Genomic DNA, 25,014 nt, shown 5'->3' with positions numbered 1-25,014 from the left:
ACCACCTCTCATGGACTACTATGTCATAGAGCCTTTCTGCAAAACACTACATTTTTTTCCTGTCAACAATGATTGTATTTTTGATGGTATTGATTAATGATGGTATTTTTGTTAATCAGTTGTCCTCCACCTAATACTTTATTAAAACATTAATGTAGGAAGTCGAACCTCAGTACTATGTCTATATCTATATCTAAACATAATTTTTGTACAAAATTTGGAAAAAAAAAAAAAAAAACACTGAAAACTTCAGATTTGAGGCGCATTTTCTTTATTTTATTTTTTCTAGTCCGAAGCAGTTTTAATAATTTTAGAAAAACAGCATATTAGATAAAATTTATTAGTGAATCCCATCCAGGGTGTATTTCCACTTTGTGTCCAATTTCCAGGGATTGGTTTTGGATCCACCATTGTGTTTGGGTCAGTCTGTGTTTTTGTGTTTTCTAGCCACTGTCAAAAAGAATCAAAATGAAAATCCCCTTATGATCAAGTTTCTGATCTGGTGCATGGGTATTCTTTCCCTTATAAGACCATTTTAAGGACAAACCCGGTTCATCCCAAAGGAGTTGAACTGAATGGGATAATAGCTTTTTTGAAGATGAATGAATGATCTTACTATTTTTACTTTTTCCTGAGAATACTTTTTCACTTATATATTTTTTTCTTTTGGCAAAGAAATGGAAAATATGATTGGAAAATTGCCATTAATTTCATGCCCATTTCCCCCATTCTTTTGTAAAGTTTCTGATGGTTTAATGCTTGCAAATTAAAATTACTCACATGCCTCAATTCAAACCGAAGAGCATGAAGGTTAAAGTTAGAAGCAGTATTACTAAAGCTGTCCAATGAATTCTAAGAGTTGCTCTCATTTGTTTAAATCACCTTTTTTTCATGACATTTAACAACCTAATGATTCATTTAATACATGTCTCTTATCTTAGATTTGTAAAGGTTTTTTAATACTAGCATTACTCAGTACTTTGTTATACTTACATTTAAATGAACATAATCAGAAAAAATAATTCTTATTTTGTTGTTCTGTTTTTTTTAGTTAAAATAATAGAAACAAATAAAAAAAACAGCAAACCTACAAAACACTTTTGCTACTTTACATGCAGGTTAGCTCTTACAAATTTATACAAATTGAGACTTGTGTGATTGCACTGCATTTAGATAAGACCCTCAGAAAGCACAATTTAAGAGAATTCAATCTTTAGACTGAGAAAAGGACTGAGTAATGATAAACGTCAAGGCTGCAAGGTGAACGCAAGACTGCAAGGAGAATCCTGACCAACAGCCACCTATAGTGAGAAGATTCAGCAGAGGAACCTAAAGCATTCACTCGTCCTCGGATTCCACGAAATGAGAGAAATCCCAATGCGGAGGGAAGAAAAGTGAGTCATAAGACACATGACTTGCCTGGTGTGCAGGAAGGCTGCGGAGGAGGAAGAAACTGCACGAGGGCTGACGCAAGAGAGATTCCTACACAGCAGTGGGAGGAATTTCTCTGTAGTAAGCCAGTCTCCCTGGCATATTCTCTTCACCTTTCTTGTGTGGCCCACGGTCGTGACTATGCAAGAGATGCACAGTGGATATGGATGTTCCAACTTAGCCGAAGTCATTGCAAAGTGCAAAGACTTTACAGGATGCCCATATGAATAAATCAGAGTTGGCTCAAACTTAGCAGATACTGTACTGAAAGTATAAAACACAACAGTTACAGGATATGAAACAAAAGTTTGATGGTGTGATGTAGCAGAGATAGTGTTAGCATAAGTGGAAGGTTTCCTAATAACAGCATAATTAAAATGTTAAAAAGTCTTATTCCACATTGTTTTGCTAAATATTGTGATCTTTAATGAATTTATTTATTAATTAAAAATATCCATTTAGAGTTGCCTTTAATATTGTGGAGCAGCCATCAGCCATAAAGTTATCTATCTATCTATCTATCTATCTATCTATCTATCTGATCTGATCTGATCTGATCTGATCTGATCTGATCTGATCTGATCTGATCTGAGAATTTGAAAGCACTTACCTAAACAAACCCAATGTAAGGAACTATTGGGACAATTTACTGTCAGTCCACCAGAGGGGGTGCTGGTGGGTGGGTTGCTACTCCTGTTTGAGTGTCATGTGATCATGTCGTGTGTCGTCACCTGTTCTTAATTATCTCTAATATGTTGCCTTATTTATTCCTGCCCACTCGTGTCTGTCCTTGTCTAGTTAAAACAGGCAAGTTTAATTCCTTGCATAAGTCTGATTTATTGCGATTCCTCCACTGTGACACGCAGCCATGACACTGTTCTCTAAGTGATCTAATACCTCCATCCAGTCCAGCCAAAACAAATACAAACCTTTTCATATAACAACACATGCAGCAGAAACATTTATTGCCATTTTATTTAAAGTAATTTAATGAATTAGCATAGTGAAAATCAAAAGTGATCCTCCTTCTAAGCCTCATTAACATGACCACCATATTCTCAGCAGCCATCGAAGCCTTTACCCGAATGCTATAGTTCTCAACGCTCTTAAATCAGACAGATATTAGTGCTTTATCAACATTCTTGGATCCTTTGCAGAAGATTCAGCTCATAAAATGGACACACATCTGTGGCAACATGTCCTTTCACTACTTTTCACACTGAGAACTCATTACAATGACAAAGTCCTGGAGCAAGTCTATAATTACACGTGTTGGCCGCCGACTTTCCTCTGTATGATTGAGTCAGTGTAATACAGCTGCCAAGACTGAGAGAACAGAGCCCAGTCGTTTAGGGAACGATGATTTTAAAGGGAATTATGCTCATTTGAGAGGTCCATTAAAAAGCTACACTTTTAGGAAAAAATGGTCCCCCGTGGGTTTTTGGATGCTTAAGAGTTCTAGCTTTGTAAACTGTTTTTATTTCAAGCTTTTTATAGCAAAGATAGATCCTGAATGGGATTCCTGAGGGTATCAGATCCATATCAGCAGCCATTTTGCTGCTATTTTTAGTAACAAAAGCAAAATGTTTTCCCTTTTCACACCATCAGAATAAGTGGTGACTTAAAAAATATAGATTACTACAAATGGCTATTTCTTTCTGTTCTGGCACCAAACATGTCGGCACATAATCCCCCTGAACAACTGAGTCACTGACAGTCTTCAAATTCAATTCAATTCAATTTTATTTGTATAGCGGTTTTAACAGAGAAAAAGCAGAGTCTCAAAGCAGATTTAGAGGAACATCAGAACTGTAGTACAAAAAGTTCAAGATTAATATTAGATTTCTATTTAAACATGTTGAATTGAATTTATCCCCAATGAACAAACTGAGGTGACTGTGGCAAGGTAAAACTCCCTTAGATGGAAGGGGAAGAAACCTTGAGAGGAATTAGACTCAAAAAGGAACCTCATCCTCATTTGGTTGACACTGGAGGGTGTGAATATAAATTTCTATAAACACTGGAGAGTGTGAATTATCATAAACACCAGATAGTTCAAGTTCAAATTCTTTATTTGTCCCCCAATGGGGCGATTCGTTGTGCAGCAGATAGTCACACACAATACAAAATACAATACAAAAATTGCCTACCATGCAGGCATAAGTTAAAATGATTAAAAACAATAAACAATCAGTAAATAGTAAAGTTACCTATGGTTCTTTGTAGAATTGAGAAGAAGAATGTTAGTTAGTTCTAAATTTTGGGAGTTTAAAGCATAATCCTGATGGCAACATCTGAAATTCAGCCTGTAAAGTATGAGAATTATCTGACAGGATAGATTCAACCCTTCTTAATATCTGCTTCTGATAAAGTTCTTCCAGACCTTTCTGCCTAGAACCTGTTATGCTGCTGCTCACCTTAATTCACCTCGAAAGGGAGTTTTTTTGTTTTACAGTGATGGACCCATACCAGCAGATTAAGGAGAAGGTGACTCAACAAAAGACCTGTAAAAAATAGTCAACAGGGTCTTATCCACATTAAACTTTGCCAGCTTCCTCAATCAATACAGGCGTTGCTGGCCTTTCTTGCAAAGCAAACTGGTATTTGAGTCAAAACGTAGCTTATCATCTTGTATGGATCCTAAGAGATAGCGTTATTGTGAATAATGTCCTTTCTACAGTTATATACAGTCAGTTGGAGTTGAGTAACCAGGAGCTCCTGAGCAAATAATGATGTCAAAAGATTTAATTAAATGAAAGTTCTGTAATTGATTTACTGTATAGACAAAATGTTTATCCTGCAAATATCAAAGAACACAAACTAAGCTGCTACCCATAATGCATCCCTGTCCTGCAAGAAAGATAAAAAGCTTTCACACAAATTTCTAATAAGCTCAGTGTTTATTACATACATCCATTAGTAATTAACCAAGCTTTCATATACAACAACTCTTCTTAATGCTCTATCCTGATTGATCATAACGTATCTAAAATCTAGTGATGTCTGAAAGGTCAACCAAATTTATAATTACAGACTTAACATTTTTGGAAGGAGCCTCCAGTGTCAGGTCCATGTATTAGTGAGTGCTAAATGCAAAAATGTAAAAAAAAATTAAGAAACAAGTAAATAAATTCATTTTTTCATTGGTAAAAAATAAAATCTGGAAAAGTAGATGTGTAAAATCATTATACGGAAAAAATAGATATTTGCTGATGTGTTTTTTTAAACAAATCTTAAACAATTAATTCGTCAAAAAAAATGGACAAAATTTTAGACGACTTTAGACGATAAAGACAATGAGACATTTAAAAAAAATTATACATGTTATTAATATATATGTAAATAATAGAATAAATGTTAAACCTTGAACATGTCAGCGCTGTACATTTTCTGATATGTTGATATCTTGAACCTTATTTTTTTATGATGCAATATAAGTTTTAACTATACTCTTGGAATTCAGTATTAAAAGAATCGACTTCTAGTAGCTTTATGACTCTTACTGTAGCTATCATTATCTTAGCACCTATACATACACATGCCATCACAAACATGGCTTATTACAGTGGTTCCTTTAAACTTCTCCTTGACATCCTTTATCTGTTTTTCTTTTACCGCTAGCGAGGCCTGTAAACATGTCACCAAAGAGGTCTGTTCCTGCATGCAAGCTTAGATGTGCGATCTTAATTAAGACTCGAGGAAGCCGGGGTGTAATGTCTCACAAAGGCCCAGCTCATTATTCTGAAGATGATGGAAAAACAAACATGGCATAAAGCAGCAGGGAAAGGAAGCCGGATACAAGCATTCACAGGTGGATAGAATTAATAATTTGTGAGGTAGATCATACCTACCCATCTTCACACAGATTACTTACTATGCTCATTTAACTGTATGAGTCTCTGTGGTATTCAAAGCTACTCCTGAAAGCGGTTCTGTATTTATTTATTTATTTATTTAGTTTGATATACTGATGTAAACCCTATCATTAAACAGGAACTAAACTTTGCAGTAAAGGAAAGTTCAAGGATTTTTAACTAAATCAAATAGATTTGAGAGACGACTTGCTGAAAAGTGCCGATGCTTAAAATATCATAGAAGAAAGACGACTGACGTTTTACTTTTTTTTGTTCTTTCCCCATTAGATTCGTCTGTAGCTGCTCTCGCTTCTCGCCAAAGAGGAACTTTTGATGTGTGCAATCAAGAAAAATGTCTTTCAGCTTCATCATTGAGACTGATGAAAGGCTAGTGTACACCTCTGGAGTAGCTTAGGGTTGTTGTTTTTTTATGCTGGGTTCTTTCAGTGAAGTTTATTTTTTGCTGAAAGATTCAAAAATTCCTTTGTCCTAATATATATCAGTGTGCAAAACAGAGAAATTTCTCAGCATGCATCTAAATCGCTGGAACAAAAGACAACAAAACGCACAATGAAGGAACGATCCTGCTTCGGAGCTTATTACGCCTGTTAATTATGTCAGAGTCCGAACAGTTTGAAGATGTGGGAAATATGTTTGAGTTATAATTTGTTACCATTCTAAGTTATTTTTTAAAATACTTTCTTGTCCAGCATCAGAGACTGGTAGCCCCGCCCTCTTTCACTACATAAGCAAAGCTACAATCGCTGCATACAGTGTTCAAAGTGTTCAACCTTCCACACTTTGTTTTCTCAGTTGAATAATCACATCAAACTCAAATACATTCTCAAACTATTCATACTAAAAATGTGTAGAATAGGTATGTGATTTGGGATGAACCGGTTAATTTTCCAATGAGTAGTCCAGCAGTCAGACTCACCGGCATTGTGGTGCCCTCGGATATGGTTTGATACAGCATTGGCGCGTTGGAAGCCGTGCCTCGATGTGGGATACTGTCAGGATCCAGCCCGGACTTTGGCCACGTGCTATCCTGCATTTGTGTCTGTTTTTATCCACGCATTGCTGACAATACTAACTTTAGAGGTTGAGGTCAGAACACAGGGTCAGCCATGATACAGCACCATTGGACCAGTGAGGGTTAAGGGCCCAACAGTGACAGCTTGGCAGTGCTGGTGCAGGAACCCCAATCAACACCCAGAGCCTTAACTGCTTGAGCCACCAAGGCCACTTAGTATTTGCTTCAGTCTTTCTCAATTGAGATCATTCTAAAATGATTCTAAGATGTGTTCTGTCAAAGAATTAAGGCAATCAAAATTTTTTCAATATGTTTTTTTTTAAAGAACATTTTACCAAATCCAATGTAATCCAATTCTACAGCAGTCTTTCTTTTCCCAGCAATGCTCTAGTTGCTTCATCGGCAGCTTACATAATCAGGATCTTAACATGCCATGGATTCCTCTGCTTCATCTGACTGTGAAAATTGTACATGAGTACACTTCATTATTATTCATTTGCTCTGTGCATTACATTGCATGTTGTGCTACAAAAGGTCTTGATTAGTGTTTGTTTAGTTACCATGAATCTACAGTATGATGTTTCTGACACCTGACAAGTGCTATGCTCAATTAAATAGCATGAAACATAGAAAGCATTTCAGAAAAATACAGCACGAATGAGAGAATCTGTCTTTTCATATGTTAGTAAGATAAATATGAATTATACTAGAAGTGAAGACAAGCAGGTATTTATATTAAAACAATCTTAAATGTTTCTTATGAAGTAGATTTGAAGGCATATTGCATCTAAGGGAAGGGTATATGTACAGTAAGTGTATATTAGATAAAATCCCAGACAACATGGGAGTGTATTCTGCTGTAGAGTGCTCTAAATTCTGAAGCAGATTGAAAGCTTAACCTCTCTGTATTACAGCTCCAAGGCTACAGTCACAGCACAGGGCTGGTGTTCAACAATCAAATGATGACCTCTTTCTCCGATTTCAGCAGAAACAAAACCTGCTACACAGCCCACTATTTATCTGGGAGGTCAGGATGTTCTGAACACCCCCCTTATTTCTGGGAAATCTCTTGAGAATCACTGCATCTCAGCACTACTGTCTGGCTAGTTGATGACTCCTATACTTTTCTGGAGTCTGCTGGATTTTTAAGGAAGATATATAGATAGACCCTTCATACATACACGGATAATAATGTTTAGTCTGGTGTTTATATGTTCAGTTATTCTCATATTATTTAATTAATTCATTGTTATATTACCCGAAAGATTTGTTGATTAACATAACTTTATAATTGTGTTGTTTCACCTTTTACACTTTTAAATGTAAGGATTTTGAAAAAAAAAAAAGTGCTATACTACTACACTACATCCTATACATTTCCTGATAGATAGATAGATAGATAGATAGATAGATAGATAGATAGATAGATAGATAGATAGATAGATAGATAGATAATAATCCATGCATATATATATATATATATATATATATATATATATATATATATATATATATATATATATATATATATATATATGCATGGATTATTATTATTGTTATTATTATTATTGCACTTAGTAATTTCATTGCCTATTAATGCAACAACATAAGAATTCCTACAGTAACAAAAACTATAATATTTGCCTTAATGAGAACAAAGAAAATATTGTTAATTTGTTAATTAAAAGCCAATTGCACAGCCTGCATTTCTCAAATATAAACATATACGTTGCTAAAAGATAAAAAAAAGTTAATGATGACAAGCTTGGTGTGTAGCACTTGTATTTTCCAACTCAAGATGAGCATATAGTCCCTGGAGATTGAACTGTAATGCTACTGTGCTCCAGTTTTGTTTCAAGTGTACTTTTCTACACTCCGATGGATTCACTACTTTTGTTCCTCAATTTAATTTCAGGCCTCAATGAAAAGCAATGACTTACAAACAAGCATCACCGTCTCCTTAGTCATACAGCGATGTCTTTAACGAGGTATTTTCCAGGGACCCTTTTCTATCTACCCACACAAGCTCTTGGAGAGACGAGAGCTCGGCACAGAAGCAACTGGGGCATTTAGCAGATGGACGATGGCTCATGAGTATTTAGTAAAGAGAAAAATAAAGCAAGTCAAACTCTGAAGAAAAAAAAAAACTGACATGATTCTAAATGCAGGAAATATACCCACAAACAGCAAGGTCCAATCACATTTCACAATTTCATGATTATGACTACAAAGTTGTTTCCAAAAGACCGTGGCATAACTTAGTAATCAATCAAGTTTTGTGACAATATCACAATAATAATCATGTAAAAATGCCTGATTAGCTATTGGTGGCTTTAATGTTCTTTAAAAATTCAGATCATTGTCGCTATACTGTATATCTTCTAACAGGTTAGTACAAATATACAATAGACCAAATTCTGCCTCAACTGTTCCTGAGGACAATAATTTGCACAATCATGTTGCAGCTAATTTGAGTAAATTATTAGTCACTTTGAAAAGGTTGTTTGGCATGAGCAGTTTGGTGAAAATACTAGGAATTGCATGTTATGCAAATTAGCTTTATCTGGTGGAACTTAATCAAACTGTTGTCTCTACAGCCTAGAGGGTTTTCCAGACATGTTCTAAGAATACAAAGTGGAAAGTGGGTTTATCTTACAAGCTTAGAATAACAGGTTCTATGGTATCTGCTGTCATAATTTGGTCTGCAAAATTCATTTAAGATGACAAAAATTACAAAAATGCACAATAACAAAATCATCGGCATCGTTTGCGATTATAATTGCGATTATAACTATTCTCCAGTAACTTGAGCCCCTACCTTTTGTTTGTATAACTATAATTGTGTCCATTCTAAACCATTTCTGGTTCTTTGCATTGTAAAGGGTCCCTGTATATATTTTAACAATATGACAAAACACACTAACCACTTTACTCATTAATCCACCCAACCTGTGGACTATTCATACATCATACCATTTCTTTATAGACATATATTAAATAGGAACTATTTTTTTTTTATGTCATTAATAGAATATTTCACTAGACTTCAGACTATTTATTATTTGGAATAGCTAAGTTATAGGGAAACTACACTTTTGAGAACATAGCTAGCTACAAGATACGTTTTAAAAAAAAAAGTAGCTAACTACACTGAATTTAGTTGTGCAGCTTTGTTGCATCAAACAAAATATACAGACAATGATATAGAATATTTATTTATTTAGTTTTCTCAAATAAAACTGAGAGGTTTGATCCTTACATAAAGCGATGTGAACTTTTTGCATTAAGCTTCCAAATACATAGAGTGAACGATCCATTAGCTTATTGGTCATCAAGGCATTGAGCCCAAAATGGAGTTTGGGATTTCAAAAATATGAATAAAGCAAGGAGCGGGCCTTAGTGGCAATACAACTTCGTAGTGTGTATCTAAAACTAGCAAAGGTCACGTGTAATACATCAGTCTTGGAAGATTGCTTTCTTCTCAAGTGGCTCATGTTTGAAACCTCTGTGAGTCCCTGTCTCCCTCGTCCATTTCTTTTTGGCTGGATGGAAAGAGTAAGCTTGGAAGCCTTCGGTTAACCCCTTGGTATTTGCAAGATCGACATCCTAATTTTAACAGAACAATGAATGGAAAATCTATGTCAATGTCGTGAACTCAAAGACCATGTCTAGCACTCGAAATCCCAGAGCTTCCAGAGGAGAATAGCTCAATAGTGCCAAATGGGCCAAGGCGCCAAGGCTGTTTACTGCTGAGTCAATGAGTATTTGGTGAAGCATCACCAAATAGGTGCGAACTAACAAAGACTGGGTGGAAAAATCTGGAGCCTCTTTTAAATACCAAAAATCTTATTAACTTTCTACCCATCTATGTGAAGATGTGCAAACACATTTATTCATTTTAATTATTGAACACTTTCCATTTAAAGGATGTGCTTATTATACTAGAATGTCATTATATGCGGTGGGATTACAATTTCCCTTCATTGTAACTAAGAGGACAAACCTGGTCCAGCATGACAAAAAATGTGTGTATTTCACCATATCTGTGCTTTTTAGCAACACTTGTGTCCACGTGTAAGCATTAAGGATGGGAAAATTGATCTGAGCTCCTGTTACTGAAAATTAATCAACAACCTTCTGATCAATTACAATTAAGCTTTCAAGCAAACCTGATATCCTTGTTTGCACACTGAGCTTTAGAAACTCCCATGCAATTGTAGCAGCAAAGCAGCATCAAATTAATTAAACACTGTAGGAGTAAGTTTTATCCATATAAAAAATTACTCAAATTAAATTTTGATCAAATTCAGGATGGGATTTTTCAGCTCCAGCTATTTATATTCTGTACTGCTTATTCTACACAGTGTTACAGAGTCACTGCAGTATATATTAGGGGAACCGGGGCACCAGTCTGCTGCTAGGTACAATCACATAAACACACACACAAACCCACACATCCATTGACACACTAAGGACAATTTAGAGATACCAATCAGCCTACAGTACCATGTCTGTCTTTGGACCAGGAGAGGAAATCAGAGTTGTTGTTGTTGTTGTTCTTTTGTCTGCTACCTGATTCGGGTCATCACAGCTGATCATTTGGTTTGCATATTTGATATAGCACAGGTTTTATGCTGGATGCCCTTTCTGAGGAAACCCTTCCCAGACCAGAACTGATTTAACCCGTCAGCGGCTGGGTTGGTTCCCTGACTGGGAACAAACCTGTAGCAATGATAGAGCAGGATCCTGCCACCGGACCACCAGGGAATCAGGTGAGTAAACCTGAGTAAACAGAGGAAATCCCCAAGCAGGGGGAGAACATGCAATTTCCAGGCAAACAGCGCAGAGGTGACGATGGAACCCTAACCACAGAGGTGCAAGTCAAACTTGCCCTATGGACAATGCAAACTGTTTGTTGTGGCAACCATTTGCAGTGAGCAACTGGAAATGTGGTAGCAGACAGCAGCTTGGTGGTCAAGTGCAATAAGGTAATTTGCAAACTTCATGTGATTTCAACTTGTCCTATCAGATACACATTTCAACACAAGTGTAATTGTGTGCAGTCCCAACAGGATTAAACCCAGATCCAAGAGGCCTTAAACAACAAGGTGATAAATGAATTTAAAGAACCTGTTTACACTTTCATGCAGCTTGAGTATCAGGGTTATGACCCCATAGAGATTAAAATGCGGGGTTAACCGCACCGAGACTCCCCTCAAACAGATTGTACACACTAATTCAGAGACAATTGTCTAACCAGGCCACACCAGACAATCAAAACACCCTTTCTGAATAGTTATATAATAGCCAGACATGTAAGGAAATAAAAATTAACACAAAAAAGTAAAAGCAATTGCTTAGTTATTGTACATAAAAATGTTTACACATTATTCCTCAGCTATATTGTCATTTTATTCTCATTTTATTTTCCATATGATTTGTTTCTTTTCACTTGAATTTCTACAATTTATTTTCCAACCCTGATTTTTACACATGATGTATTTTCATGTGATTTTTTATTTTTTTTTACATGAGTCATTTGTTTTCATGTTACACCCACAGGACATATTAATTTCCCATTGCCATACACTGTATATTTTTTTTTCTGTTCACAATTAATTTCCATCAGTGCATAATTTTATGTGATTCAATTATTCTTCCTCTCTTTTTCACGATTCATTTATGTCCTGTATCAAATGATTCGCATGAATCAAATTATTTTTTGATATATTTCATTCATTTTCAGTTGCTTCATTTTCCCCATGCTCAATTTAGTCCCATGTGATTTTGTCATGTGAATCGTTCATTTTCCACAACATAAAATTCTCACATAAAACTCACATAAAACGTTTATTAATCATCTGTAAAATCTTGATAATAACATATTAAATGTAAATGATGTTTCTACACAGTTAGGGTCATGGGTGGGCTTTTACCCCTTTCTACCATTTTTGCATGATTTCATGAATTTATCAAACAATGAAAGAAGATTAACTAAAATGCCAACACAAATTTATACAGATCTACTTTGAGCTCAGTTCTTTTTTTTTCTTTCTTTCTTTCCTTTTTTTTTTTTAGAGATGCGTTTGACTACAGATTTACAAATGTGCATACTTAAAATCTCATCAGGACCCAATCCTCATAGAAGGTGTATGATATATAGCCAGGTGTAAATTGAGTTTACAATTCAATCTTGGGGATTGTGTCGAGTGCTATTCTCCAAACAAGGGAAAAAGTTTTATTATTATTATTATTATTATTATTATTATTATTATTATTATTATTATTAAAAGACAATGGAGGTAATGGAAATTGCTCTCTTCTGAATCAAAGTACATTAAAGCTGTCATTGTGGATGAATCACAGCATACAGATTTACTTCATCTAAGCATTAGAGCCATGTATTCACACCCTGACACTGTAGTCTGAGAGAACCCTGTTTGATTCCCCTTGGTTAGCCAAGAGTCTGTGTAATTGTGGCTCTCTCAGAGGGATATATAATGAATCACAGCACAAAAGGAGCAGAGGAAGCCATCTCGCCTGCTGTCCAGATCTCCTAGCTATAAGATACAGAGAAAAATAATTGTGTGAAAGGGATGAGAGGTAAAAGAAAAAGTCATAGACCATTTAGAGCTCATTTGATGACTAGCACAGTACCGCCTGAAGCTTGTACCCACTCCTGTCCTTGCTGGAGCTGCTCTTCCTCCACTTTTTTCTTTGGCAAACAACAAAGTGATAATGGCTACATGAAAGCAAGTTATTTACAAAGTCCACTCTTCTCTTCTCAGCTATTTTCTCCCAGAATGAAGCATAATTCCGTTTTCTGCAGTCGTCCTTGGGTGAAAGTAGACTCCTGCAGGGCTGTTCCTCTTAAGTTGTTCGAAATGTCCTGATTATGAATGTGACGCCATGACACTGCTGGCATTCGCCAAATATATCAGTATCTGTATCCAGATTCATGCTGCGTTCAGGTTTTTATGGTTTCCTCTTTTTTAGTTGATCAAGTGACATCAAAACAACATGGCTGCTTACAACATGGACAGTAAATAAATATACTGTATAGAGTACTAGCATTTATTTTAGATCAGTCAACACAGTTATAACTGTTCTAGTTGGATATTTTACTCTCAGGGAGTTTAAGCTAGATGTTCCTACTTATGAAGGAAATCAAACACAGCATTAAACTAGAACTTGGTATATAGCCTAAAGCAGTTATTCTTTCTTTCTTTCTTTCTTTCTTTCTTTCTTTCTTAAACCCACTTCATCACGTCACTTCAGTTCATCATTCATCTCTCAACTAATTGTTTTTGACAAATTCTATTTGTTCTATTGCCCAAATATAAGAATTGTAGCCTGATTTGAATCGCTGCAACATTGAGTTACTAAGGATGAAAGAATGAACTCTGAAAGTATTTGTTAATGAATATCGATGTGGTCATGAACGTATTAAACATGACCTTGTTGGTGTGATCTGTGAGTTTTTCAGTCCAGATGCACACCTACTTCTCAACCCAGTGCTCTAAGAACCTTTCTGACAAGAAACAATCAAATAAACAAAACTAACTGTTCTGCATCCTATTCATTTTTGCATTTTTGGTCCCTAGAACCTCCCTAAAACTGAAATACTGTACAGGAGTCAGAAGATCAAACTGCATTCATAGCATCACATCACTGTAAATATAAATGTGTTGAAGAGCAGAAAACCTTACATTTTCACTGCCATGTATTGTAGGTGATGTTCTAATCATGGGTTCAGTTCATTTGTTTGCCACAATAGACACACTGTTAAAATAATTGAACTCAATCGCGTTTGCAGTTTGTGTTCCTATCCACTACAGGACAATCAGATATAATAAAAGGCTGTGTATTGCATTACGGCTTTTAAACGTGTGGGTGGTAAACATTTACCCAGATAAAATGAATCATAATTATGGGATAATTGCCTTGAGTACAGGAAAAAGCCAGGATCCAAAGTCCAAAATAATGTTTATCTAAACAAACAGGACTATAATGCATTCTAAGTGCATTGTGTGAATTTATAGCTCACTGAGTTATTATATTTTAACTGAATATTGTAGCAAACTCATATTTGACATTTTACCCAAAGCATGTTTTTATGTCCAACAGATTCAATTATTTATGCGATTGCATTGCATTTTACCTGTCTTACCTGTTTTTTCCAGAGGCACCTCATTTAAATTCTATCCAGGGCAATAACTTGTGCTATATTTTTATTTATTTATGTTTTTTATTGTCTAAGCCAGAAGATAAGTTTATTCGCTGCTTGGTTCAGTGTCACTTGTATTTCAAATCCGTCTTCCTTTTTATAAGAAACGATTGGTCTCTCATGGGAAATGGAGGGCAAAAATGCTTAGGTACGTCAAATCACCGTGGCTGCTCATAACATTACATATCTGTATCAACTTAAAGCTGTAAAGATTTTTTTTTTTTTTACTAAAATTCAAAGAAAAAAATGGAAAATGGAAATCCTACAACAAAAATCTTTCTCTGAAACCCAGAGTTCAGAAATAGTAGCATCTGGCTTTTTGTATAGCATTTAGCATTTATTTTAGACCATAAAGACGCAAATATTTTTGCTTGTTAGTTTTATCATTTTAATGATATAGTTGGTTGTTTCGATGCAGTCATTTTTTATTAAAAAAGTAATACTATTTACAATTCCATATGCTATGTCTGAAATAATTGACTGCAGCCTTAACCTAGAAATGGGTGTGACCTAAATTGTGTCTTTCTTTCTTTCTTTCTTTCTTTTCATGTCTTTTCTTTTCTTTTAAATTGTTTTCTAATTTTTCTTTATTTTCATTTTTTCTCTTCTTTTCGTTTCTGCTTTTTTCTTTTCATTTCTTGTATATTATTTTCTTTTCATTTCTTTTCATTTCTTTTCTCTTCTTTGCTTTCAAATTTATCATTGGTTGTAGAACAAATGCTGCTCTGCCCAAAATATAGAGGGGGAAAAAAACAAAAACAAAAGCATGTACATATAATCAGTCCAAAGCAAATCTACTTTAGTACCTGAGCAGGTGATGTTCTTGTAAAAATGGTTGATTTGTTAGATTCAGTAATGACCTATTCACTATAGCTGCCTTTTAAATAAACTCACTGTAGGAAAGCACTTCGATTTAGGAAATCCTACTGTTTCATAAAAATTTTAATTAAGTAATATTCGTCCCGAAGGAGCAACAGAACAGCATCCTGAATGACTTTATAAAGCACAGTGAGATACATGGCTTAATTCTGTTTTTAAGCTGTCCATGGAGTCTCAAGAATTAATTTTCACATCTCATTTTTTTCTTTTACCCAATTATTTTATTTTCATCTCATTGTTTTTCACCTGTTTCACTTCCATTTTTGTGATTTTTTTTTATCTGGTGATTCAGTTCTCTTTACAGGTGATTTGAAATTCAGTTTAAAGAAATGGAAAGCATTAAATTCACAACATTTAATAGATATGAAGAAAAAGAAGAAAAAGAATCATTAATTTAGTTAAATCATTAATATTATTTTTCACCTGGTTTTTATTTTTTCACATATGATTTTTTTTTTTAGATTTATCTTATTTATTTATTTTCCATCATTTCTGGACCAGATCTGTTAACATGCGTGTAATTGTGTGTGATCTATTTCACTCAGTTTTTGCTGCTGAGTTCAAAACAAATAAAAAAACAAACAAAAAAAATGTAAATCTTGTCAGTCTTTTCAAGCTGGAAAATTTATTAGCTTCTGTACGAGTGGCAACAAACTCCTTTGGATCCGTGTTTCAAGTCGTGGAAATAAGAAACCGCAGACATTTTGAAATGAGCTGATTAACTGATAATCAAAAGCCTTTTTCCTGCCTGTGCATTTGCTAATGTGAAGGGTGCTGTAAGTACACTTTGATTTGAGACTGGAGTGTGTTTCCTCATGTGGGCAGGAAGGCAAGAGGGTAAGAGAGAGTATGTTAATTTTATACAGTTACAAGGATAATTAAAGTACTCTCAATAATTAAGAGTTTAATATCTCAGAGTTTCACATTCTATTTATGCCAAGTGTGACCTTCAAAGACCAAGCTTCTTTAAGACTATAGAAGGGCTTCCAAAATTATTGGCACCCTTTGTGGGGTGGGGGGTGGTTGGGACAGATCATGTTAAAAGATCAACCTGTGAAGTAAATATTATATGCTTGCATATATGCTGATAACATTTTTATATAAACATGTGGCAAAACATTTTTTTCTAAATGATTAGCGCCCCCACAATTAAGCCTCAGCTGGTAGGGTGTTTTTCCACTGATCCTGAAACATGTGTTATATTGTTATTTTTGTGTATGAGGAATTGTCCATTCAGCTTCAAAGGTTAAATCCATAAACTGGGAAAACCAAAACAAAAGACTACATTTTTTTAAAATTTAGTCTTAAATGAATTTACAGTAAGTGAATAAATAAAATCTTTTTCCCCTCTACAGACTGTTCATGTTTGTTTTTCATTGTGTCTTTGAAAAAGACTCTACAGACAAATTGTAACCTTATGGCAGAGGGTCAAAGTTTTGGCTGGTCAAAGTTTTTTGTTTGTCCATGTATCGAGCTCTTTATTTTTTTTGACAAATATGCTAATGATGTACAAGATTCAAACGATGTTTTTCTTTCTTTCTTTTTTTTTTTTGGCAAAACACAAAAGTTTGTCATGAGTCTTATTTTGATTGTGCTCCAGCTACCGACTTCTTAGTAATGCTAGTGTTAAGAAAGGCAATTTCCGGATTTCACGTTGCATTTGAACCACACTGAACTTGAACAAAGAAGCAATGTTTTATTTCCCTGTTTGGTCATCCATGCACTGCAGTCTTTAGTTGTTTTGATGGCATCTCTGGTAATTATAACGTTCATGGATCTCCTGGCAGAGTAGAGTAGACCTGAAACTCTCACAACGCTTAGTATTTTCTAATTAAGAGGTGATTATAAATATATAGCATAAATGGAATTCTGAGCTGTAATAGCCTTCATGATAAGGATTATCTTTGTGTGTGTGTGTGTTGTCTCTCTCTCTCTCTCTCTCTCTCTCTCTCACACACACACACACACACTCTCTCTCTCTTCCTCTCTCCCACCATTCCCTCCAGATAAAGTCACACAGATAAAATTACAATCTCTCACTGTGAGACTAACTGCAAATTTAATTTGGGAAATTCAGAAATGATACCCTGGAAACTTCCGAATCACATTGTCACACCATCACAACCAGCCAAAAAAGAGACAAGATTACACTTCAGAGCTGGAAATTTTCCAATAGCACTTAAAAACAGCTAAAAGCAGCTGAGAGAAATCCAGTTTAATAATGACTTCACTCAAACTGATGTCTTCCACTGTTTTATTTTTATATATCCTCCAGAAATTCTCATCATATCTGATATGAATATCATATTATCTTATAATGTGCTCATATAATGGGGATGATCTTCAACATACCTTTTCTATCGAAGAGAGATATTTGGGAAAAAGTTGTCACCCAGCAGTTTTGTTCTCTTCTAAGTAGTAACAATATTTGGATTAGTTTCCTGAAGCAGTATAGTAGAGTCTCTGTGCCTTCTGTGTGCCTCAGATTGTGGAAATGTTTCTGTATTGGTAATTAAAATTTCAGTGATCACTTGATCCCACTGACCAAGATATTTGACTGAAAATATTTCATGGGTACAGTACTTTTTTCCTTGTCTGGTTTAAGCCTTGTTTTGGGGATGTGGTAGCCTAGTAGTTAAGGTGTTGGGCTACCAATTGGAAGGTTGTGAGTTCGATTCCTACCTCCACCAAGCTGACACTGCTGGGCCCTTGCGAAAGGCCCTTAACCCTCAATTGCTCAGTTGTATAAAAATGAGATAAAATGTACGTCGCTCTGGATAAGGGCATCTGCTAAATGCTATAAATGTATAAATGTTTTAGGTCTCCAATGATGCTCCGTTTCTATCCAGCAAACACAAGGTTTCACTTTCACTTCTACACTGATGATACTCAATTCCATTTGTCAGCTCAGTTCACTTCTGTAAGAAAATAAAACGATGAGAGTGATCTTAATGAAGAAGAATTTGTTTATTAGCCTAGCAGAGACAAAATACATGCAGTACTTTGGGTTCATCAGAGTCAAGAAGAACACAGGACAAATCCTGCTCAAGCATTTTATACTCATTTTCCTCTGTGTAGTTTGAATGGGGTTTCACTATAAATGTGTATTCGATACACATAAGTAAGAACTCTCTAATGGCTGGGTCACACATTGTCTTCTAGACAGATGTCTTTAAATGGTAATCACGGTCACGTACACCCTTTGTTTATTGACGGACCTTGATGTCCTGCTGCCGCTCCCATACTAACAATTAATCAAACCATTCATTTAGAGTTCTAAACGTATTACCTTATGATACTTAAGTCTTTTTGGGAATGAACTCTTTCTGACATGTATCTTGAAGTAGAATATGGGTGCATACAATTAGAAATTTCTTACACTTCCATGCAGATTTCTGATTTGCCAAGAAATGAGGAAATTAAATTTTTTGGCCACTGGCAATAAAAAGACTTTTTGACATTTTAATCTTTACATTTCTAAAGATTTTTTTCAGATTTGCTCCAGGTTTAGCCATAAACGTCTTACATTTCCAAATCTGTCTAACTCTGTAATAAAAAATGATATATAGATATAGAGATTTTTAGCATTTAAACCTTCCTTTAAATTACAGCCCATATACTTTACTGACAAATTTGCAGCCATCAATGTCAGGACACCAAAGATAAGAAAAAGCTTATCTAACATAGTATAAGAAATTGGGTTTATATTGCTAGTGTGACCGTAATAAATTTACATTAACCTTTAACTTTCTTTTAAGTTTCTAATATTATGCTTAGTCGTGTTTTATCACCGATTCTTAAATTGGAACATAGCTACTGTACACTATTCCACAGGAAAAATAGCAGGTAGACGCTATCATCGCTGATAGAGTCGTCTTTAAAAGGTGTTTAAAACATTTGTTTGATTTTGTATGATTTAATATTATTTTTGCTAAAGAGCATGAGAAATATGTTCTAACATACAGTACACACAGTCCTTAGGTATGTGTTGTTTTAATTTAGTAACATAGTCCTGAAAATACAGGGTTAGGGTTAGGGTGACTGGCGCAACTCTTCAAGTGGTTCTATCCTCAGTAATCGCATGGATCTCAGGCTGTCAAGGAAGATCTTTTGTAAATTCTGTAAATAGATATAAGTAAAGAACAATTCAATGTTATTGCTGACATGAATAGACTGACTAAGAAGTGAAGTGACCTAGGGTGCCTAAACCATTTCAGACAACTGTATATGACATGTAAACTTTTTCTGCCATCTTATCTTAACATTTCCACACACTAACTCTATTCGTATTTGCTCACTCCAGTCTTAAATGCTTAAACTGAGGCTAAAGAAAAATACAACAAGGAACACCACAAGTCATGCAGTGTTGTACCATGTAGGGATGTAGCTAAGAATACTGGAGAAGTTGTGCCAGTTTTCTAACTTCAGATCTTTTAAAGACACTGCAGATACCCATTTTTTATGGCTTATATCTTCTATTTTTCATTGTCTGCTGAAGCCCCAAAAGCTTTGCAAAAGTGTTTGTTTTTTGTTTTTGTCTACTGACATTTGGTTTAATTCTTCTTTAGAGAAATGTCACTTCTGTTTATGACAAAAGTTTGCCATGATTCATAATTTATGCAACAAAGTTAATTGTGAGCCTTTTTACTTGTTTGTTATTTGTCTGATAATGAAGACCTTTGGGACATACACACAAATTCAGCTTGTACATAATGTCTGTCCATTGTACGTCCTTTGCTTGGACATACTGTAGCTTTGTTAACCACTAAGATTCATTTCAATGCATGGGAAATGCACCCCTGGATACTTCTCACTAATGATACCTAGTTTTTATAGTCTTAGTCTTATGAGACAGTTCGCCTCATCCAACTCCTAAGCTTAATGGGTCTCAACAACATACCATATAATGAAGCCACACTCTAAAGATCTTGCAGCATCGCCACTCTCTTGATGACAATCCTTAGATCATGTGGTGCAACGTTAACTGTGTCCTTGAGAACAAAGATCCCCAAAGTGGTCTTCTTCTTTTGGTATTGTGATCCAGATCCTTGTCCATGCCCTCTTAAAAAAGAAAAAGAAGTAGTGAGAAAGGCTTGCTGTGGAATACCTGTGATTACTTCTCAATGAAAAACACAAACAAGACCAAAGTTTAAATTTTTCAGTAATGTGTGTTCATAATGTTTAAATGAATGTCAAGAAAAAGTTTCGTACCTCAGACATGCCTAAGCTTGAAGACATTAGCTAAACTGATTGGTGACCAACTGTTTACATATTACACACAGAAATTGAAAAACTTGAATCTGTCCATTTGTTGAATGATTGATTGGTGCATCATTTATTATCCAGGGTTTAAAACAATTTTATGAAGCACCAAACTGTCTACTGTATATGCTGTAGTATTACAAGAAGAAGGAGCCTCATGTACATTACATTATTTTTACCTCATGTACATTACAGCACAGTGAAATTCTTTCTTTGCATTTCCCAGCTTAGCTCGTTGAGGTCAGAGCATAGGATGCAGTGGCCCTGGAGCAGGGATGAATAAGGACCTTGCTCAAGTGCAACACCTGAACTTATTATTATGTTCTATTCACTGGAATTTAACAGCCCCAAACATGTTCCAGCATGCTAATGCCCTTTTGCACAAAGCAAAGTTTGGAATGGAAGAACCTGAGTGTCCTGCACAGAACCTTGACCTCAACCCCACAGAACACGATTGGAACATTGACTCAACCCCAGACCTCCTCACCCAATATCAGAGTTTGATCTCACTTATGCTCTTGTAGCTGGATGATCATAAATCAACAGAATCATGCTCCAAAATCTAATGTAATACCTTCAAAGAGTAGAGAATATTATGACAGCAAAGGGAATCAAATCTGGAATGGGATGTTCAGAAGGCACATGAGCATGATGGTCAGGTGTCCACATACTTTTTGCCCATATAGTGTATATTAGTCAGAATAGTTGTACTGCATGTTGATGTGTTTTAAGACTTGTATTAAAAAAAAAACATGTTAATAGTCATACATATCTAATAAAAATTTCAGTGTAATTGATAAATAATGAAAATAATCTCAGTCTAATCAGCATCTCTATTCATATCATCCAATAAATTCAAATCTAAAGCAGATAACTAGCTAGTCATTTATACTGTATGCTCCTATGTATTGAAAGGGGAGTAAGCCACGGAAATCAAGTATGCTAAAAGGCAAAGCCTTGGAAAGCAGTTTTCTTATTTGTAGATAAGTTATGCAAGTTCTGTCAAAATGTTAAAATGAGAAGAAACACTATCTTCTTTCTACAGACACCTGCAAGAATGTAATTCTTGCATGAGCAACATTGGTACCATAATACCAACCAGACAGAATCAGATAGGTTTCAGATTTGCTGCAGGAAACAAAGTTGGCTAGAATCTGCAGAAGTTGTGTTGGTACCACTGAGAGCATCCTGCCTGTGGTCATGGCAACTATGGAAAAAATGCAGCCAGATAGCTGCCAAGTAAAAGATGAGCAACTCCGCCTGTCAAAATGTCAGTGTGCATGATAATGAGTCAGATGGAAAAAAATTAATCCTGTAAGTTTTATTAGTTCGCAAGCAGCTGGTTCGGCTTGAACAATTTAAGCAAAAGTATTTTCTCCTGAGCAATCTAATTATTTATTCAGTTGGTGTAAACTTGGGAATTAGTTTTATAGCTCATTTTCCCCCAAATAAATGAAATTTTAAACATAGAAGTTTAATAGGGTTTTTTTTTGCCTCCTCCCCATATATTCCAGTTCCATTCCTTCAATTCAATTAAAATTTATTTGTATAGCGCTTTTAACAATGAACATTGTATCAAAGCAGCTATAAAGAACATAAGAAAAGTAATACATGAAATTTTATATTATACAAATTAATATTAATTATACAGATTAATATTAGACATATTTAAATATGTTTGAATTTATCCCCAATGAACAAGCCTGAGGTGACTGAGGCGACTGTGGTGAGGAAAAACTCCCTTAGATGGAGGAGGAAGAAACCTTGAGATTAACCAGAATCAAAAGAGAACCTTATCCACATTTGGGTGACACTTGGGGGTGTGATTATAAATATACAGTCTGACAATTGTGTATTAATTAGAAGGTTGTTGTCCTCAAAGACCACATGTATTTGGCATCTCCTCTTGGAATGTCCGAATACTAATGTGACCCGAATGTCTCTGGGTGACCCGAGAAGATTTTCCTCTCTGGTTGTAAAGAGATATTTGATCTACTCTAGCCGTCTTTTTAACATAAATACTGCTCACTGAATTAAATTAAGCTTTTTTTTTTTCCTTTGGAGTCATTTACATTCTGCCACCATATTATTAGAGATATAAGAATTAAAAACAAATCCAAAGCTATCTTGATCTGGACGTCTATGTCCATATGGCTAGTTACAGCTGCATTGACATCTTTATAATGATAAAATCATAAACTTGCCTACAGACAGAGAAAGCAGCAGGTGTTTAAACTGCTATTATGAACATAAAACATTGACAATTTCTTAAATAGCTGCAGGGTCGTAGATAATATGGCTCCTTTTAATTGTCATCGTTAAAAATGGAAATGAAAACATGCTGTTTGAATTGAGTTTTGTTTTGTTTTGCCTTTGTAAAACCGCTAATTTCTGGGAAATACACAACACATCGCTCACCGTGGAGCAGAACGTATTCATGCATGGGCATGCTCTGTGAAGAGGACTCTTGGGTGAGATGAGAATTGTCTTATATTTCCTCACTTTCTTGTTTCGCTGCATTTTCCTTGTCAACTCAGAGCACAGTGTACTCCTGTTCCCTGATTTGTTTTGCATTTTCACCTCTGAATGGAGCTTTTCTAACGCAGTACAGTACAATGTCTTTCCTAAAGCGTACAGCTTGCTCGTCTCTTTCACCTGTTTATTCCTCACAAGTCCCAAGACCATGATGTGTTATTTTTCCATAACCCTTGTGATGATTTTTTTCATCAAGCCAATGCGAGCATGCAATCTCTTGCTACATCTGCCATAAATCTATCACTACGACACACGTTAACACACACACTCACACACACACACACACACACACACACACACACACACACACACACACACACACACACAGTTTTTCCCAAGCATGTCTTCGGAAACCTTATACTGTACGTAGAGTACTGTAAATCTTACACTGTGGAAGGAATATTTGGTATCTAGCTACTGTACTTGAGAGTACTTTTCATTATGCCAAATTACACATACAGCACAATAGCCTCACTTGTATAATCCTATGTAAAAACAGTGTATTCCATGACACTTTTCAGGAGATGCCCTTACAAGTTTATGGGTTCTAAAAGGTTTTTGCAAGAAAAAGTGTGAAAATATTATCATCAAGATGTGCCACACCAAAAGACTGAATGATTTAATAAAATTTAAAGTTGCTTCTATTAACTAATTAGTTTAGGGGTGTGCATACTTATGCAATCAGGTTTTTCATTTTTCTTTTTTTTTCGTAACTTTTATTTTAACTTAATTTGTATATGTTGTAATTTCATATTAAGGATGGAAATAATTCTGGTATGATTTATCTTGGTCATTTTGTTTTATACAAACTGATTCCAAAAAAGTTGGGACACTGTACAAATTGTTATTAAAAAAAAGGAATGTAATGATTTACAAATCTCATAAATTTATATTTTATTCACAATAGAATATAGATAACATATCAAATGTTGAAAGTGAGACATTTTGAAATGTCAAGCCAAATATTGTCTCATTTTGGATTTTATGAGAGCTACACATTCCAAAAAAGTAAATAGGCAGCAATAAGAGACCGGAAAAGTTAAATGTACATATAAGGAACAACTGGAGGACCAATTTGCTAATTATTAGGTCAATCGGCAACATGATTTGGTATAAAAAGAGCCTCTTAGGGTGGCAGTGTCTCTCAGAAGTCAAGATGGGCAGAGGATCACCAATTCCCCCAATGCTGTGGCGAAAAATAGTGAAGCAATATCAGAAAGGAGTTTCTCAGAGAAAAATTGCAACGAGTTTGAAGTTATCATCATCTACAGTGCATAATATCATCCAAAGATTCAGAGAATCTGGAACAATCTCTGTGTGTAAGTTCAAGTTCAAGTTCAAGTTTTTCTTTATTGTCAACTCTTTCACATGTACAGTATATACACAAAAAAGATTCGAAAATGTATTTCTCTCAATCCCAAGGTGCTGAGGTAAGGTAAGGGTCAAGGCTGGAAAACCATACTGGATGCTCGTGATCTTCGGGCCCTTAGACGGCACTGCATCACATACAGGAATGCTACTGTAATGGAAATCACAACATGGGCTTAGGGATACTTCCAGAAAAAAATTGTCGGTGAACACAATTCACCGTGCTATTCGCCGTTGCCGTTTAAAACTCTATAGGTCAAAAAAGGAACCATATCTAAACATGATCCAGAAGCGCAGCCATTTTCTCTGGGCCAAGGCTCATTTAATATGGACTGTGGCAAAGTGGAAAACTGTTCTGTGGTCAGATGAATCAAAATTTTAAGTTCTTATCAGCGCTCAGTTCAGAAGCCTGCATCTCTGATGGT

The sequence above is a fragment of the Tachysurus fulvidraco genome, chromosome 2, assembly GCF_022655615.1.
Source record: "Tachysurus fulvidraco isolate hzauxx_2018 chromosome 2, HZAU_PFXX_2.0, whole genome shotgun sequence".
NCBI classification, from domain to species: domain Eukaryota; kingdom Metazoa; phylum Chordata; class Actinopteri; order Siluriformes; family Bagridae; genus Tachysurus; species Tachysurus fulvidraco.
Note: the sequence above shows the minus strand (reverse complement) of the source record.